General features: G+C 38.4%; 1 long non-coding RNA gene across 4 annotated transcripts in view; it reads right to left on the bottom strand.

Annotated features, from left to right (window-relative positions):
* LOC139675072 (uncharacterized) overlaps nucleotides 1–15,278 on the bottom strand; it is a 41,336-nt gene extending 26,058 nt beyond the window's left edge. For all 4 annotated transcript variants that reach the window (XR_011698420.1, XR_011698421.1, XR_011698419.1 and 1 more), the window contains exon 1: nucleotides 15,188–15,278. This is a non-coding gene — a long non-coding RNA (uncharacterized lncRNA). The remainder of the gene's footprint in view (nucleotides 1–15,187) is intronic.
* Nucleotides 15,279–19,673: the final 4,395 nt, after the last annotated feature.

The raw sequence follows: 19,673 nt of genomic DNA on the forward strand, positions 1-19,673 counted from the left end.
GGCAGCTAGTGAAGAGCCTCTAGGTGGGGGAGAAAATTCAGTGGATAAGAGGCAGATGGGCACAGGTAGGGAGCTCAACGGCTCTGCATTCGGGGGGAGAGCAGTGACAAGGGTGGGGTGCCCCTCAGGGCTCTGCCTTGGGACTGGGGCTCTTTAATATCTTTAGCAATGGCACAGACAGGCACACTGAGTGCACCCTCAGCAAGTCTGCAGATGACACACAGCTGAACAATGGTTCTGTACCAACCCCAAGCCCACTGAAAACCCAAAATAAGTAAACAACAAAATGACCACACCAACACTGTCTCCACCCTTATTTTTATCTACTCAGCAGTTGCTGAGCCCCGCATGCCCAAATAAACTTCAGGGACAAATCAAAGGACAAAGAGAACACACAAATAAAAAATTGCCCTTTAACTTGAAACCAAAGTTCATTATCAGCCTGCAATCAGAATATACTTCAGAATCATTTCAGTGTTTCATCAACTGAATTTGCAAGGAGTACAAGTGGATTATTGATTTAGTTCTTGATTATGGCAGAGAAACAAATGCTCTTTTAAATAATGTATCAATTGCTGACTTTTAGTTGAGACTTGTGAATTTTCTTCATGACAGAGATCATGAGAATGGACATTCAAATGCAATGTACTTAGGTAAGCTGCACTTCCTCTAAAATTTATTTCTAGCTGGGAAAGCACATTTTATTATTGTTTTCACTGTCACATTGTGAAATACTTCAGAATATACCTTGATAAATAATGTTGATGCAGTTTTTATTTTGGCTGTAAATTCTGATTAGTACTCCAAGCTATTGCCAGTGACATATATGTCCTAACAGCTCATAAAATCGTGGTTATTCTTATCCATATCTTGGAAAGGAACTTGAGTATCAAACCTAAAGGTGAGGGGTGGGATTTTTAGTTGCCTATTTTTTTAAAAATCTGTTTCTAAACCCATGCTGTTTAACCTGAAAGATACAACTTACTTATTAAATTAGGGTTCCTTAGAGGTTAAGCAGGTAATCCATAGGGACTGTTCCCAAACTTTTCCTTAGCTGCCATTCATTAAATATATTCCATCTCATGAGCTATGAATAATTTCATTTTTAAGCACTCATTTCCTTTATATTTACCTAAAACTTTACTAGACTCAGTCAGTACCACCCTGAAAGACAGCCCACATACATTTAAAACATTCCCAGTGGAGAAGCACAAAACATTTACAATCTATATTTGATCTGACAACAGCATCATCATGTTTGAATTAGAAACAGATTAGACATAATTGAAGATAGAGAGGACACAAGAATCACTCCCATTTTGGTAGAGTGGGCTTTAAATTATCAGATTCATTCAGAATACATTACTCATAAACACTGAATTGTTATCTTTAGACACCCCTTTCTAAGAGTTTACAATTTCTCAGTTCAGTGAAGCTTGCCACCAGCTTGTTATCAGAACAAAAACCGAAAAATCATTTGCTTCAGAGCACAGAACTGATCTCACCCCCAAAGTACACACTTTCTTCTGATAACCAGCACTTCTTTGGATTGTAGAAGTACCACTTCATGCTTTACAGTGAAGTCAATCTTTTTAAGATTCTTCCACGTTTCAGGTAGTTTCTAACTACATTGCAAGTAGATATTGTTTGTTAGTTTGCAGAGCCAAAAACTGCCCCCCCCCACAAACACACAGACTTTCATTCTCCCCTTCTTTCCCTGCTTTTTTTCCTTTGTTGGAAAAATACTAGGTGCCTTTGTGTCATTCCTTACTGTAAGGTGGTGGTTCAGGCTAACAAATGGACAAAGAAAATTCTGATGGGTTCCTGGAAAACCCCAGCACATGGGGGAAACAATTCCCAGAAACTGATAGAGGAATTAAAAGGAAGAAAGAAGTGTTACGGAGATAACACTGCCTTTCTCTGCTACTCCTGTCAGAGGGGAACACAGGAAGACAATCCTTAGGCCTATGTCACCTGTCTGTCACTCCAAAAGAATGAGCTTATTGACTATCACCACCCAAACTACTTAAGAAAAGAAGTATAAAAAGAGCTTTGGCATAAGCAAAAATGGGGAGAAGTTCCATCCGGCTCTGCAGAGGTGGCCAATGGGTTGCCTCTTCTTCCACTCGTTTGGGACGCCTGAGGGGTGAGCAATTACCTTTACTGTCAGACATATATATTTATGTAGGTATTTTAATATGTGTACCTAAGTTACATTGCTGGGTTACTTTGTTTTAGCGTGTGTGCCTGTGTTTTGAGTACCTTGTTGTGCTTTTAGAAGGTGCATTTTTTTTTGTTAAAGCGCAAACCAGGCACTTAACTGCTATCACTGATGACCCCAACCCTTTGGGCAGAAATTTGTATTAATAAATGTGTTATTAAGTGAGTCCGTCTTTCTGGTGCTGGCAGTCTTGGTCCAGAATGTAATAATTCATAAAAGAATGCTTGCTGAGGAGTTTTCTCTATCACTATTGGGGGTGCAGTCTCTGTAAAGTTACCAAATGTCTTGTCTTCACAGTGACTCTGTTAAGCAAAGGGATGCTGACAGACTGTTCTGGGACATTAAAGAAGGCTTTGATACCTTGGGGGAACCTTAAGAAACAAATTCATACAGGGTGGACAGAAAATACTTTTTTTCTGTCTCCCTTTTCACATGACCACCTATCTATATCCTTATGCAGTGACGACCATGGACTCCTTACTCAGGGTAATTTGCAAAACACAATTTATGGAAAAGACAAAGTATGTTTCCAACATCCTGCATGTTCTAGTTAGAATATGTTTATGTACATTGCATTTGGAAATAATCCTCAAAATACAAAACCCACCCCAGTGATTAAATAGTTTAATAAATCCATTATTTTGACCCACCCATAAGAAGGGTCCAAAAATGCATATCTTGACAACTGGATGTATTAGCAAGTCCCAAACATGTTAAGTACTTTTGCTTAATCTGCCTAGCTCTTAAGTAAGGTGTGCTTGAACCAAGTTTGGGCCAAAAATTTCATATTCTTTACATTGCTTTTAGACATCCCAAAGACTCATCTACTCCAGAAGCATTACCTGTTGCTGACAAAAAGGTCGGCCCCAACAGTGTAGTTGAATATGGACATGGACTTGCTCACAACATGCATCATTAGACACTGTAGTTTAGAGGCAACTACACAAAGATAAATTAAGTGGGTTTTCCTGTTGTTGTTTTGAAAAACTTACATGAGGCTTTTGCAAATATATGTGTTTATTCTGAATCGCCCTCTACTTAATGCCACAATTCTGTGACACAGCTGAACCGCATTACTTCCGTACAAGGCATATTGCTCTGAAAGTTTCCAACCACACTTGGAAGCAAGTGCCTAGAAGTTTAATAAACACTAGCAATCCTCTGACAATGCATAAATAAAGAATATAATGAAATACCTGTCTATAAATTGTACTTCAAAAAGGGTATTTCCATGGTGAAGCTTACTTTTCACCTGCATTAAGAAGCCTGACAGATTCAAATTGAATACTAAAGCAATTATTTGGAAAGATTGCTTGTTTTCATATGCAGTGTAAGTCTTTACACTTCCTGCAAAATAACTACAGAAACACCTTTAGTCATTTGGGAAAATCAGGTTGAAGGCAAAGCTCTGGTTCATAGAGAACCATCGTTTTACACACTGAAACAGTCAAATTTTCTAACGGTCCTGGTTTTAGTCCTTCAATTTTTGGTCTGGTAACACTTTCCTAATTAAAGTTCCATTAAAGGGCATGGGTCAAATGTTCAAGAGAATTGTGTTCAATTTGCATGTATCACTTGAGACCACTTTGCACCTCTGTGTGCCAACAGGCACATACTCTAAGAGAGCATCAAGAACTGGCTGCTTCCCAAGGGAAGGTGAGCGAGGAGCACAAACTTACCCCAGCGCAGCAACACCCTCATTAACGGAGGGCCAAGCCCCGGAGGGCCTGAAGCACGGCGGCAGAGCGGGTGTTTGTGACTGGGAGCATCAACAGTCCCGGGCACGGCCAGCAATGACCCAGACGCCGCGCCCGGTGGCACAGCCAGGAGGGGTGGAAGGGACAGACACAACGACAAGCTAGAACATACAGGCACGGAGAGCATCCTTAGAGCACAGGACCAGGTCCGTGTCCAAGTCCTCCCGGGTGGCAAGGCCGGAGCAGGTGTAAGACACGCACATCTGCCACGTGCCTCTGAGAGAGACTGAATCCCAGAGCTCAGCGGGAGGGAGTCTCCGGGATGCGGGGTGGGGCCCCTGTGGGGAGCTGGTTAGAGCCATTAAAGCCCTGTTAGTGCACTCAGGACCCTGGCAGTTTGCACACCTGCGAAGCGATTACACTGCTAATTACGTGATCTACCTACAAAAAAAAAAAAAGGGAATGTCCCGATCCTGCAAGATTAAGACAATTCTGTAGATTTTTGCAGTATGAGGACTTAACCTGCCTCACTTTATGTGCAGAAAAACATTTTAATTTTGTGGACAGAATTGAATTGCGACATTTTCAGTAGTTGTTGTGAGATCTTATTTGTGAAAGCTAAAATCAAATGTTCCCTGTGAGTTTCTTAGCTAAGATCATCTGGAAAAGGAATTTTCATTTAATCAGAAATGTTCATGTTTCAAAAATTATTTTTGTTCCTTTCAACAGTTTTTACATAAAATTTGTATATGCAAAAATGCAGTAGTGGAGTTCCCTATGTTTCATGTCTGCATCTGGAATGTGAGAGAGCACCACGACCAAGGTTCTGCTGGAAATCAGACCCTGCATTAGTTCCACTGTATCTCACATCTCCCCCTGAACCCCCGGCCAAGAATCTTTAGCTATTTGAGCCATGTGATCCCTCTGTACCCCTCAGCTCTGCTCTGAGCTCCAAGAGCTGGAGAGGAGCATATGTGATGTTAATGACTGCATTTCAAGATTAACTGAAATGCAAGCATAAACACACAAAAAAGTAAACATTTTTCGGTGGGCCTTCTAAGTCATATTTGTGCAATGTGGAAATCTTACTCTGTGGAAGGCAGACCACGTAAACTAGTGGTCCTGTCTGGTCTCGAAATCCATATTCCACTAATAAAGGAGATCCACAGTTAAAAGCTAACATCAAAGTTGCCTTTCACATATGACTACTTTGGTGAAAACATTACCTCCCACTGACAAATAAGTTTTTCCTCTAAACATTTTAATTGATTCCTAGGAGGAACATGCTGGTACAGCATTGATAAACACTTCTCATTAAGTCTCTTGAATGAAAGTGGGGAACACTAAGAAAAATGTACAATGCCCCTTATTTTAGACCCAATTAAGTCAACAGAGTATTTATTTTTGAATTGGGAAAACATACAGCAGATAGCATTCTATATTTTAAAAATATCCAGTAAAAAAGTGTCCAAAGTAAAGAGCTCTAAAATAAAAAAAATATACTATTTCATTCAGCGTTATTTTTATAGTTGCTCCTATTTAAGTATGTGCCAAAGTTTGATAGCTGTTGTGTTGAATCCCTGCCTCCGCCTATGCACAGGATCCTCACCCCCAGTTCTGCCAACTGCTCTCCACAAGTTTTCAAGACATCAGTTTTAAGAATTTAAAATGTGGTCTATGCATTCGTGATCCTGCATAGACATTGGATCACTGAAGGAGTGGCTAAGCATTGAAATGGGCTCCCCAGGGAATGGTGGAGTCACCATTCCTGCAAATGTCCAAAAACCAAGTAGACATGGCACTTCACCATAAGGTTTAGTGGGCACGGTGCTGTTCGGTCAAAGGTTGAAATCGGCAATCTTGAAGGCCATTTCCAACCTTTCCAACTTTATGATTCTATGAATGTTCCATTGTTTCACCCAGAGCTGTGTACTCTCCTCCTCACCCTTTCCTAGTCAAACCTGTCTCCTGTTTCATGACTGAGCCTCTTCATTCAGCAGCATTAACAGTATGTAATGTAAGAAAACATTGCGGTGATCAGCACAGAACACCCGAAAACTTAAAGCAAATCATACACATAAAAATATTAATAAGCAAGTACTTTTTTCTCTTTTTAAACAGGAGAGAAGTATATGACAAGATATTTAGAAGAATCCAGGATTGCTACTAATTTCAAAGAGCTCTTCTTCCAAAGAACAGATCTTCAAAATAGCAAATAGCCAATTTTCAATCTAGACATGAGCTTTCATGCTCTAAATATTCCTGCTGAAGTTTTTCAGCATGGTGAAAGTGCCATTTTAAAATGCATTTTGGATATAAATTCAGATCTAATATGACAGAATTGTTAAAAGTCCTTAACACAGTAATGAATAAAAAAATCCAGTCCACACCGATCTTAGAAGAAAAAAGTATTTCTAAGATATTATGAACACCTAAAAACAGCAACATGTTTGAGAATTTGATGTTTATCCAGAATAAATGTAAGGCCAAAGACAGTATGTCTACTGTCCCAAGAAAACACCCAAGGCAGCAGGGAAACAAACATCTGCAAAATATTTCTATTGTCTCATAGTTAAAAGAGATGGAAGGCTCTTAAAGAGATCCTTCAGTCCATCCTTCTTAAAATAAGTATAAATACAAATATATAATACACATATACATAAGGGTATTATATATTTCTTTTGTGCTTATGAGTGCATACATAAAATATATATGAAACAGAAACTAGAGAGCTTTACCTAAACCTGAACTGTTTTCCTTAAAATTTGAGGTCCATTTTTAAATTCTATCCACCGATTATATTTAAATTATGGTCAACTTGATTTGAAACAACTATTAAAAATTCTTCTGATTTGAAGGTTCACTAACTTCTTCAGAATATTAGTCCTTAAAAAGCCCCCCAAAACCAAAACAAAACATGATGAGCACTAGATTTTAAACAAATCAACAAAATAATGTCATTATTCATATTTCAGCTCCCTTTTACTAAGAGTAGAAACTGCTTTGCGCATCCAATTTCATCATCAATCCATTAAGTATCACTCTCTGTTCCTCATAGCTACTTGACTTATTTCTTCCAGGGTATGCATCTGATCTTAGTTATACTAAATAAACATCCAAAAATGAAAAAGCAGTGGAGGCAAAGATTAAACTCAAGAAAGAAAAGACACCCTTAAAGCTAAGTCACATGCCAAGACCCAAGGTATTGTACTGATGGCAATGGCAATTCCAACTTGTCAGTTAGCAAGAAGTTTCCTGTCTGCTCCCTGAAACAAGTTAATAGGAAATGACTGCTTGGGTATGTATTTCTCAAGTATTATAATTTCTGTTTCATGCATCACACGAACATCAAAAACTCGAAGCACCTACTGCCATCAGCCAGACACAAAACATTGCACACATTATTACTCACATCCTCCAACGCTGTTTTTAACTTACAACACTCGGTAGTGAGAAGGGTTGTGAATCAGACCCTTAGGACCATCAATGTCACTTCCCAGTAGAGTTTCAAATAATAGAATATTGATTCCAACCTTGTCCTTTGTTTATTTTTCATTATTATACGGTGTAACCAATTTACACTTAATCTGTTTTTCCACAATAAACTGTTGATATTTTGATATATTTATTCATTCATGGGTTTCTATGTCATATTAAAATAATCTGCAAAAGAAAGAAATTATACAAAGATTTTTGCACATCCTGCTAGTCTGGCAAAAATGCTCTTGCACAAAAACTTGCATTAACACTTAATTTCTAGCAAAAGTGTTCCGCTGTCAGTCACAAACCACTTTTGTCTGCCATCTGTGGGCGTAACCTCATAGTTTATAGAAAAGGAAACTGTGGGTACATAAGCTCAGTGGCACTTGCAGATCAGGAGTATAAGGTGTCCTGATGAGAAATGAAGCACTAAGAAAGCAAATATTCAACCAATAATGACAAAGAAACCAACAGTTCTTGAAAAAAATGCCCAGTGTGGAATATATAGAAGTCATTTGACACCAAATGCTCAGTAATACAGCCAGACTGCCTGTGCATGACACATAAGCAAAAGTAGAAGACAAATTCATGAACCAGCTTTGCAGACAGTCCATCCAGCTGTAGATTTCAGTATATTAGATAGGCACTCCTGATTAGGCAAATTAACCAGAAGGTAAAAAAAAATGTTAGTCAATATCATTCAAAGCATATATATTGGTGGCTGATGGAAATGACTGGATGCATTCGTAGAACAAGAGAGGCAGAGGTTAAGAAGAGCAGAATATGACAGCTCACAGGGAACAGATGGGAAAAAGCCTCACAGCCCCCTTTGAGCTGTTAGCCTTCTTGGCATAAGCCACTGGATAAAGGTGACTCGGTTGGGAAAACAACTACATTCAAATGCCTGGGGGAAAGGTCAATTGTGACACTTTAAAAAAACCCAAAACCAAGTAGCAAAAGCAACAATAACTGAAAAGAGGCTTTTCCAAGCTCTTTGAGAGATCTGTCTACAGATGATGCAGTATCATAGCTGTTTCTGATTAGTCAGTCCATAATATCGCAGAAATTGCCATTGCCATTGAGTCCAAAGAAGGTTTAAAAGTCATTTTACTGCCATTATGAAAAAGCTGCACTTCAAATAAAGGAGCAGATTTAAATGTTGTCTCAGTGTTTTCAGTCAGATACTGAAGAGAACACTTGATAGCTTTGAACAGTCCATCTACAATCATGTGGTCTGTGTATTCAGTGTAGAGTTTCCATTCATCAGAAAGAGGATCTGCCTGAAGCAAATACTGATTGTCCTGGAAAGAGTAATTTAGAGAATCAGTAACAGGGGTTTAGAATTGCTCTTCCCGGAGTGTATTTCTTATTTCAGCTAACTGAGTCCAGGAATAAAGAAACTCTCACTTTGATGAAGTGCATTCCCACTATTTACAACATAATTACCTTTTCATTGTAACTTTTACAAGTACATCTGGAACTAGTTACTGAAAGCTATTTCCCTTTGGAGTTAGATTTGCATCAGCAAGTGCATATATTTGCAAACAGTTTTAACTTTTACTTAATCCTGGTGTTCCTAATTATTTACACCTACTTAGTGACAATAGCTGCTCACAGAACAAAAATATTTACTGGACCTACTCTCAGGTAGACTATCTGGTAAATCTGTTCTACTGTTTCTTGAATCATACTCCATAGTTCGAACATTTCTTTCTTTTTTAATCAAAGAACAGAAGAAAGGATTTCTGTCAATTTCTTCTTGACAGGAAAAGTGACTCAAACTATACAACATCCAATTTCACATTATGCTTGAATATTCTGATTCTCTCATCCACATTTTAAACAAGGTGTCCTTGTCTGTTCACTACAGTCACAGAGATCTGCACTCTGCCAAGTCAGACGCAGGCATCAGTTGTTTGTCAAAACTCTCCAATTCATGTATCCTAATTGGCTTTGCAGCATGGTCTTCCACAGCCTCTGGCACAGCTTTGTAATTACTTATATTTGCAGTATAAGGAGAATAAGAAAAACTCTTATTCTTTCTAAGGTTATCAGAAGTATCTTTAAACAGATTGTTTCCTTCTTTGTTCAGTCTGTTCTGTTCCAAAACCGAGTTTACCTGTTACACTGCAAGAAACCATAGATCACTTTTCACTTGGGAAAAAAAGAATGAAAATCAAATGTGCTCAGACTCCTAGTTTTAAAAGCATCCACCAGGGTCCAGGTGGATTCAACATTCTTCTTATAATATATCAGCAGAGTCTGCATCCTATTTATACATTAGTAGAGAATCTGGCTTTCAATGTAAGCAAAAAGTGTCAGGATAGACTATAAAATTGAACATTTCTGGATCTCCATAAGATGGATGACTAGACAAAAATAGGACATGTTTCTCTTACTGCAGCTCCTCCTTTGTCCTTCTGTCATAGCTTCTGTGTGAAATACTCAGATTTTAGTTCACAAACAGTGCAGCCAAACTGGTAAAATTCTCCAAATGAATGTTACCCTGTTTCAAAACTGGATGACTGACATCAGCTTGTTCCTATTATGTAACAATCTGTTTAGACCCTGAGAGAATCTATCTCACTAGCTCGTCATATGCAAACTAGAACCATTTAAACTGAAATCAATCCAATGTCACAACTTTGATCAAAAAGGTGCATGAGAACATTTACCAAAAAATCTAATATATGTCTGCCCAGTTCCTGAGATGCTGTTTCCATCAGCAGGAAGAAGTCCCACTAGGTACTTTTTTCTTTGTTTCTACAAGGAAGGCTGACACCTCCAGTCAGTAATGACAATAGTTTTGTCAAAATACATCACTGGGAACTGGGCTAAAATCAACAGTGGATTTTATTCCAGTCCTTGCAAAGCACTCTAGTCAGCCTAATAAGAGAACTTTCATCATCCTTTACTAGTCTCATAAACCACTTATGTTTGATTTCATAAATTTCCTGATGGGAGGAACTAGTTCTGTCCATGCACTTAATAAACAAATGCATTAGATGTATTCAAAGAAACACTCAATATGACTACCATGTATTATTTACTACAAACCACAGAGTAACGAATATCATACAGACAAGATAATTGCAAAAATAGTTGAAAAGATTTTGGGTTTAGTTTAATGTAGTTGAAGATTTGAGGAGATTGTTATGGTTGTGTCAGTCTTCTAGTATGTTTTTATATTTACATATATCTGTGAAAAAGAATCTTCTTTACCTTGCAAAGTACATCTATTGCAATATGAGAGCACTGCAACTGCTTGGTCTTACAAGGGTATTGTAAAATCTCAAGATACTACATCCCTTGGAGAAACAGCAGAAAGCTACAGAATCACAAAACATTTTGGTATTCAGAAAAAGGCAAACAGACACCAAATGAAAAGCTATCTCAACTTACCTTATCATGACTACAGAATTTACTGAAGAAGAGTTTACACCAACCTCCTGAAAGGAAGAACTACTAGTCTTTGCCATTTGTATCCTTCAGTTCTAGTTTCTTCATTTAGATCCCATGTACAATATCCTTTTTAAAACATGAAAGCTAAATGGCATTTCTCTTAATTTAAATGACAAGTGCTTCTCAGGGAACACGTATAGTACAAACACACAATCCTGTTATACTTTTTTGCACTCTGAAGTAAAAATTCATTAAATCTGATACATAACAGAATCACAGAATCAACTAGGTTGGAAAAGACCTCTGAGATCATTGAGTCCAACCTTTGACCTACCACCACCTTGTCTACTAGGTCAGTGCCACATCCAGTCTCTTCTTAAACACCAGCAGGGACAGTGACTCCACCACCTCCCTGGGCAGCCCATTCCAATGCCCAGTCACTCTCTCTGTGAACAACTTCTTTCTATACCTCACCTAAACCTCTACTAGCAGAGCTTAAGACTGTGCCCTCTTGTCCTACTGCTGGTTTCCTGGAAGAAGAACTGACGCCCACCTGGCTACAACCTCCTTTCAGGTAGTTGTAGAGTGATAAGGTCACACCTGAGTCTCCTCTTCTCCAGGCTGAACAACCCCAGCTCCCTCAGCTGCTCCTCACAGGACTTGTGCTCCAGACCCTTGACCAGCCTCACTGCCCTTCTCTGGACCTGCTCCAGCACCTCAATATCCTTCCTAAACTGAGGGGCCCAGAACTGGACACAGCACTCGCAATGTGGTCTCTCCGGTGCCGAGTACATGGGAAGAATCACTGTCCTGGTCCTGCTGGCCACACTATTCCTGATACAGGCCAGGATGCCATTGACCTTCTTGGCCCACTGGACACACTGCTGGCTCATGTTCAGCCTCCTGTCCATCAGAATCCTCAGGTCCCTCTCTGCCTGGCCACTCTTAGCTACTCTGTACTTACGCTTCTGTCTAGAATGAAAGAGAACTTTTACCCTAAAACAAAAATAATTGCTAAAACAATTAAAAGAAATCCTAAATGTCATTCAGTGACATTTACTACTGTGTAACTTTCTGAGTAAAATCACTTCATACCATCCAAATTCCAGAGATTTGTTACACTGAGGTCTGAGGCACAGAGAAGGGGTAGATTCTGTGTCTAGCAGAGGTACATTTCTTCATTATATCAATACATTCATTCCTACATTCATATTTTTGCAAAAAAGAGGATTTGTTTCCTCTATCTGAAAAACTCTATAGAGACAAAAGAGATTTCATCTCAATGTCATTTCCAGGTGCACAGTGGGGCTATAACTTCTGAAAGTGCCTGGAGTGTTTTAAGCCCCACTGTAGAATGTTTTACAGCAATACTTACAGGTGATTGATGTGCTGAAAATGTGTTCCATGCCTGAGAAGCCTCTTGTAACCCATAAGACCATTTTGTAAAAGTGCATCACATCTATTCCTTAACTTAAACCGAAATATTTATGGTGATAGACCCAGTTTTACCATTGTATAAGCTGTACATAAAACACCATATCCACTCTCATTGACTAAAGAGGTATCTGCTTCAGATCCAAAACCTCTGTCTCTAGGCAAAGACCGAAGGGCTTCCCAGGACAAGTTACGCTGGGTGACAGAGGGAGTCTCAGGTGCTTCATAGTGATTCTTTAATTCTGCCCTCTGTGAAACATCCATCAGTCTAGAAAGAAAAGAACAAGGCTTATGCTGGCTGCAGACTAATCTGGTTATTGTTTAGGAATTCCACTGGATTTTCTGACAGTCAACAGAAAGGAATATGTATTTCCAAAGCCTGGAGAACTGCAGGGTGTTCATCTGGCAAAACTTCAGCAATAAACATGGATGACACTAAAACACTGGGCTGCAAACACAAATGAGCACTGTTTATAGTCATGAGGCTCATGAAGAGAAGAGATTTATCAGATCTCATGGGGTTTGTCACCATGCAAATCTGGACCCTTATTTTTAGAGAGGGTGAAATCTAATTTCTGCCATAACTGTCAAGACAGCCAGTTGCTCTTTCTTTATGTTTTTCTTAACAAAAAGAAGTTCTTCAGACTCTCTGCAGAAATTTTCCTTCTCTTCCACATGATCCTTACAGAAATCAGAGAAATCAGAAGGAAAAAAAATTCAGTGAGGAGGATACTTAGAAGGGATTATAAAAATGAAAAAGCATCCTCTGAGAACTTCATGAAGTTTCCAGCACATTTCCATATTTGTCATGCATGTCAAAGTATACCTTTAACTGCTTATATAACAATGTGCACATCTGAGCTTTTAGAGACAGGAAATAGAACCGAAATAGAACCAAAATACCACTAGCTCCATCAGCTTTCTTGTACATCTATGCACTCTCTGCTGTTGTTATTTTCCATTGGGATTCTAAAGAACTGGATATGGCCTGTTAAATTTTTGCCTAAAGTTTAAGTTGTTTGCTTTCTCTGAATTTCATCAGAAGGTAATTTGGTTGTGAAGAAAAAGAAGAAGAATTCTACGCATCTGCATGCTCATTTTAAACTGGAAGTTTAACATAATTTGAATTTCAATAAGATGAGAAAGTGTTCCAATTTCAAGTATTTTTAAATTTCTCATGAACATTTCTGCAGCCTCCAGAACTTGTGTTTCAGTTCACAAGAGCATCTGCTTTTAAAAAAATCTCCCAGTTTCCTGCTACTATTGGTAAACTGTCAGGTTCCTTTTTATAGTATCGCCTTCTTCAAATCCTAATGTGGGAAGAAGAGATCTTCCATAATCCTGGGTGTCTCATTTCCACACAGGCAATAGATATCATTATGAATTTGATCTGTAAAGAGAGAATTTAAAAATATTCTCCTTCTAAAGCTTTCATTTTGGCCAGAAGAATTGGCAAAGTACAAATCCTCTGAATGGTACAGTAAATCTCGGGATGAAGAAATCATTAAATTCCCATGAAATTTGCTTGTAATCAAGCTGGAAATACTATGAAAAACTGCTCGTATCATGGTTTTTCAATAATCCTAATTTTGGTTTTGTTTCAAAGCCAGAAGTACCAAACCTGACAATGCATGAAAATGAGCAATGTTCCAAAAGCCATGGCAGCATTTGGAGAAGATCAGCAAAAATCCACTGCAGGTTTATTTTGACTGCTGTTCAGCTTTCTCCTAAGTCATCTGACTAATTTCAGTATGTGTGGAAATGTATTTCCTTACTTTCTGATTACTTTAGAAATAGAGAAAGAGAGAACATACAAAATTTCATCTCTTATATCATAGTAACTGCAGGAATGAAAATGAGCACAGTGTTCTAAGCATCTTAATGTTTCTTTCGAGGAGAAAATATTTTTAATTTCTATCACCAAGGTGGAAAAATCAGCAGAAAAAAGTTTTGCTGTTTTTGTTATTGTACAGTAGGTACTACACAAGTTTGGGTACTATTAAAAGAACTGCCCAGAAGAAAACAAAGTCCTTGGAACTAAGCTGCTATGAAAATATGGCATATGTCTAATAGCAAGGGAGAAATCAGTAGGTGTAACCCAGAAAACAGGTAAAGAAAATTACTATATTCCTGAGACTGCATAAAAAACTGCAAAGAATATAGAAAATAATCAAACCCACCCAGATGATTACTTAAAACTTATGTCAAACTACAATAGAAATAAAATATATCTCTCTAGGGAAAAGCTGATAATGAATTTTACTAATTTTTCAGCTATATTAGACTGATGAATTTCATAAATAATAAAATGTACATAAATTAATATAATTAAAATTAAGAAAAAATGGGAGATTTTCCCTACTTTCTGTCATTAATTCTCACACATCACTTTGTCACAGGTAATTTCATCATCAAACATTGACAGAACAACAGAAAAAGTGAGATTAAAGCTAGAGCTGGTGGTAAGCCTTTCTAGTGGATAACTGAATATCTGCAAATTTGCAGAAAATGTATTGAACGATAAATAAAGAACCGCAATTTTATTCTAAAACCTGAATTTTCCCTAGCAGTTATTATGTTAAAATAACCTGCTAATTAGTTGCTTTTTGTTGATGTTGTTCTTGGCTTGGAAATTAAACTAGGAATTGCATTAAGAAATGTATGTAGAATCCTGGTTTACAATTACCTTTATTGCGTCTTCCAATGCAGGGTTAACATTTTGTGTGAATAGTAATGGCATTGAGGAAGAGATTATTAAGAACTGAATGATGGTAACTAATTTAGTAAAGTTATGAAAAAATCAAATGTAGAAATACAAAAATAATGGAAACATTTAGGTAACTCAAAAATGAATAGAAACAAAATTATCACAAAAGAAAAGATAGCTATATATATATTAAAATATATATGGAAATGTTGTATTTCTATAATTCATTATTAGAAGAGACTTTACCTTTGCTGAATTTGTGGGAGTGGTTCCAAGAGATAGTTAAGAATGGTGGCTGAAACAGCAATGTGAGAGACCCGTATCATGTGCCACTGGAAATCAGACCAGACAACATGTCAAAAATACCTTTTAAGAAGGCATGGAGTACTTAAGGGAGGATGGCAAAACACTCTAATTTGCATTAACCACTTGCGAAGCGCAGGACACTGAATGTAGGAAGCAGTCTGAGGTAAAACTGAAAAACTGTTCTGCAGTTGTACAAGTGGCATTGGCCAGGAATTGATGCTTTTTTAGACATTATGCTCTGCAGCTCTTAAGCTACAACAGTGGGTTAAAAAGCCAATGTGTGGTGGGTTGACCATGGCTGGGTGCCAGGCACCCACCAACCTGCTCTATCACTCCCTCTGCAACTGGACAGAGGAGACAAAATAAAACAAAGGGTTCATGAGTGGAGATAAGGCCAGGGAGAGTTCACTTACTGATCAGTATCACCAGCAAGACAGACTTGAAATGAGAATATTAACTAAATTTATTACTAACAGAATCAGAGTAGGAGAATGAGGAGTAAAATAAATCTTAAAGACACCTTCCCCCCACCCCTCTCTCCTCCCCAAATTCTACCTTCTCCTCTCAGGATGGAGGGAGACAGGAAATGGGTGTTATGGTCAGTTCATCACAGAATGTTTCTGACGCTGTCAGGGAGAGAAGTCCTTTTCCTGCTCCCCATGGGTTCTCTCCCATGGGAGACAGTCCTTCAGGAACTTCTCCAGCATGAGTCCATCCCACAGCCAACAGTTCTTCACAAACTGCTGTCCCATGGGTCACTTTTCCATGGGGTGCAGTCCTTCAGGCACAGGCTACCTCAGCGTGGCTCCCCTACAGGGCTGCTAGTCCTACCAGGGAAACCTGCTGCAGTGTGGGCTCCTCTTCTCTTTGCCAGGACCCTGCTGCAGCATGGGCCTCCCACAGGGTCACAGCCTCCTTTGGGCATCCACCTGCTCCAGTGTGGGCTCCTCCACGGGGCTGCAGGTGGATCTCTGCACCCCCATGGTCCTCCGTGGGCTGCAGAGGCACAGCTGCCCCACCATGGTTTGCCTCACGGGCTGCAGGGGAACCTCAGCTCTGCCTGGAGCACCTCCTGCCCCTCCTTCTTCACTGACCTTGGTGTCTGCATTGTTGTTCACATGTTCTCACTCCACTCTTCTCTGGCTGCAATTTTCATCTGCAATGATTTTTTTCTCTTTCATAAATATGTTATCAGAGAGGTGTTACTTTCATTCCTGATGAGTTTGGCCTTGGCCAGTGGTGGGTCCATCCTGGAGCCAGCTGGCACTGGCTCCACCAGACACAGGGGAAGTTCCAGCAGCTTCCCATAGAAGCCTTACCTGTAGCCCCCCTGCTACCTAAACCTGGCCAGACAACCCAATACACAGTGGCAAAAAACCCTAAGGAAACCATTCTGGCAAAATATAGGAAAACAGCTGTCCTAAAGCTGGACAGATATCTGTCATAGTTTCTCCATATACCCAAATAATTCCAGAGATCCTGATGGACAGAGATGAAAAAAATTCATTTTTCCTCTGATCTGGTTGTCCCTTTCAGTTAACACCACTTGGAAAAAAAAGTGATAGGAAGTATTCCTAGAAATTCTTATCTATTGAACTTGTGACAGATTGTTCATGTCCAAAATATGTTGTCTTACTAGCACATAATCATAGAATAGCCTGGGTTGGAAGGGACCTTACAGATCATCTAGTTCCAAGCTCTTGCCATGTGCAGGGACATCCTACCCAAATGTAGCTATATTTATTATTCCCATGAGACTGTGGGAAATGGCACTGAAGCTACCACTTCATCAGATACAGAGTCTACAAAAGGCAAATTGCAGATGCCTTGTGGACAAATTCAAGAAATACAACCAAAAAGTTTATAGTGTGATTTTATATAATTTTTCCCAATAACATGTTTGCTGTATTTGAATATGTATTGTCAGCAACAGTCTCAGTTTCTGGCAGTTTGTGGTTAAATAGCCAATAAAAGCTAACTCACTACTTCTATTCTGAACTCACTACACTCATGCTGACAGCTCAAATTACAGTATTTTATTATATTGCATCTTTACTGTGTATTTTATTTATCTCTGTTGTACCTTCTAGTATTTGGCATCTATTCAAAACCTTTACCTGTGTTCTCCTGCTGTTCTGGGGGAGGTTTGTAGCTTCTTTTGCTTTGTACTCAGAGCATTAGCTTTTACTTTCACCTGCAACTTCATTAGTTTAGAGAGCTTATGCAGTCTCTCAATGACACCAGATTGTTCATCTGTATGGCTACACAGCTGCAGAGATAGCCTGGGGACTAAATCAACAATTTGGACCAACTGTAAAACACTGCTCATAAATATGCTCTTTAAGGCATAAAGCTACTTTAATTGAGCAGTTATGTTTTAAAATTAAATGTCACAGTCAAAACATGTTACATATAAGCAATTCACAATTCAACTGGTTTGCATACTGTCCATTTACTGTTTGTTAGAACTTCATGTCTTGATTTTTTATGTCTCTTCACAGGTTCTAATAATAGAGCATCCACAAAAATTGCAACTTTTCATGGGGCATCTAAGTTGAATTCCTGCTGTAACAGCTACATTGACTTGTTTCTGAATTTCTTTGAAAGAGGATTTTTTTCCTAGATCTAAAGAGCTTTAAAACTGCCTTCATTTGGCAATATAATCAATTGTGTATCTCTACAGAGCAAGTACTGTCTTCTAATTTGTCTTCAAATAACTTTGGTTTTCCTCCAGTCTGAAATTGTGGCCCAGTCTCACCATAGACATAAAATATCTTGCTGCTATTCAACAATTGCATGAATATGAACAATGAGCTTTGTTTGGTGGCATTTAACTTTCTCATTTTTCATACCCATTGCAAAATCTTGTCTTCTCTTTAATGTTTCAAAGACATTTTTATCAACAACTTTATTTGCTTGTTTCTCTGGAAGATCATTTCTAAATGATCTTCTCTAATTTTGAGGAGAGAACTTTTCTCTGTTTTTGTTTGGGGGAAGGATTTTATAAGGGTGATAAGAACCTGGATCTTTTAAAACTGAAAGTAATGTAAGTAGTAATGGCCCTCTTTTTCTTCTGAAACTTTCTAACATAGGTTTGAAATCTTAGTGAATTAGAGAGAACTTGAATCTACAACATTTATGTTAGAGAAAGTCCCATGTTTTACTGTAATACTTTTTATGGGACTAGTGAGTTATTTTGCTGAACATATCTGCTGGATCAAAACCACATGCTGGGAAGAGTTAACTTCTCCCTGCACCAGCTGCTTTCGTCAGCATTCCCCTCCTGCAGCAGAGTACATGCTCCCCATGTTTCTCAGCCAGCCATATCCTATCAACCCTCTTCTTCCTTCCTCTACCACAGTACAACATTCATTTTCTCCCATGTTTTCTGTTTTCATCCCACAGTTCTTCCTTTGTTGTCTCCTCTCTATTACATGTGGTATCTTTGTATGATTATATAAACTCCTTCTAACTCTTAATTTTATGATGCATCTATTTTTGTTTGTTCTATTTGTTGGGATGCATTTGTACAGTTCTGAAAGTAAATCTCTTCTATCTCAGCAGGAAGCTGTTCCTCACAGCAGTTATACCTGATGGCTTTCTTTCCATTTTCCCTCAGCTTCTCAAGAAATTGTATTTGCTGAAGCCCTAAAAATTCTCCTTTAGAGTCATGCATAACTCAATGTATTCAACCATCTCTTTTCCATCCTTCTTCATTTTTCCATCATGTTTTTTATTTTGTTAGATATATGGCTCGTTTACTCATAAATTATCTACTCTGATACTTTATATTTTTCACCACTGTTTTGATCGCTGTTTTCATAGAAATTTACAGAGTTTTCATGAGACCAAGGCACACAACTCCCACTGATTTTAGTAGCTTCCATTGACCTTAATGCGTGTTTTGTGGTTAACTCCTTGGCAACTCAGAAAATACAGGGTCTAGTGGATATGATCTGAGTTTAGAATCACTTCTTTAGAAAAATAATCTTTTAAAATCTTTCTCTGGTTCTGTGGTCTTGCATTATTATGACTTTTACTAGCTGAGGGACCAAAAAATACATTTTTCTCAGAAACTAGAGTATTTGAGGTCTTCATGTCCAGATTCAGAACAAATTAGGAAAGATTAGTCATTTTTCCCTGAGTCACAGCCATATTTTGCCCTTGCTTTTATCAATTGAGCCTATGGTGGTCTTCTCTCATCTACTGCAGATGAACACACCACTTGAATAATGAAAGAGTCTATGAACAAAAATATGCAAATCTTGTTCTTCATTTCAGTATTTGGACATAGCAACTTCAATTCCCTAAATCCTCTCTTCTAACTCAAGCCTTTAATGATGCTAAGACAATTACCTAACTCTACCAGACTGCCTACTGGTCATCCAGCAGAAATTTCTACTTTTACTAGAATATCAAACTATTT

This window comes from Pithys albifrons, chromosome 8 (genome assembly GCF_047495875.1).
Source record: "Pithys albifrons albifrons isolate INPA30051 chromosome 8, PitAlb_v1, whole genome shotgun sequence".
NCBI lineage: Eukaryota > Metazoa > Chordata > Aves > Passeriformes > Thamnophilidae > Pithys > Pithys albifrons.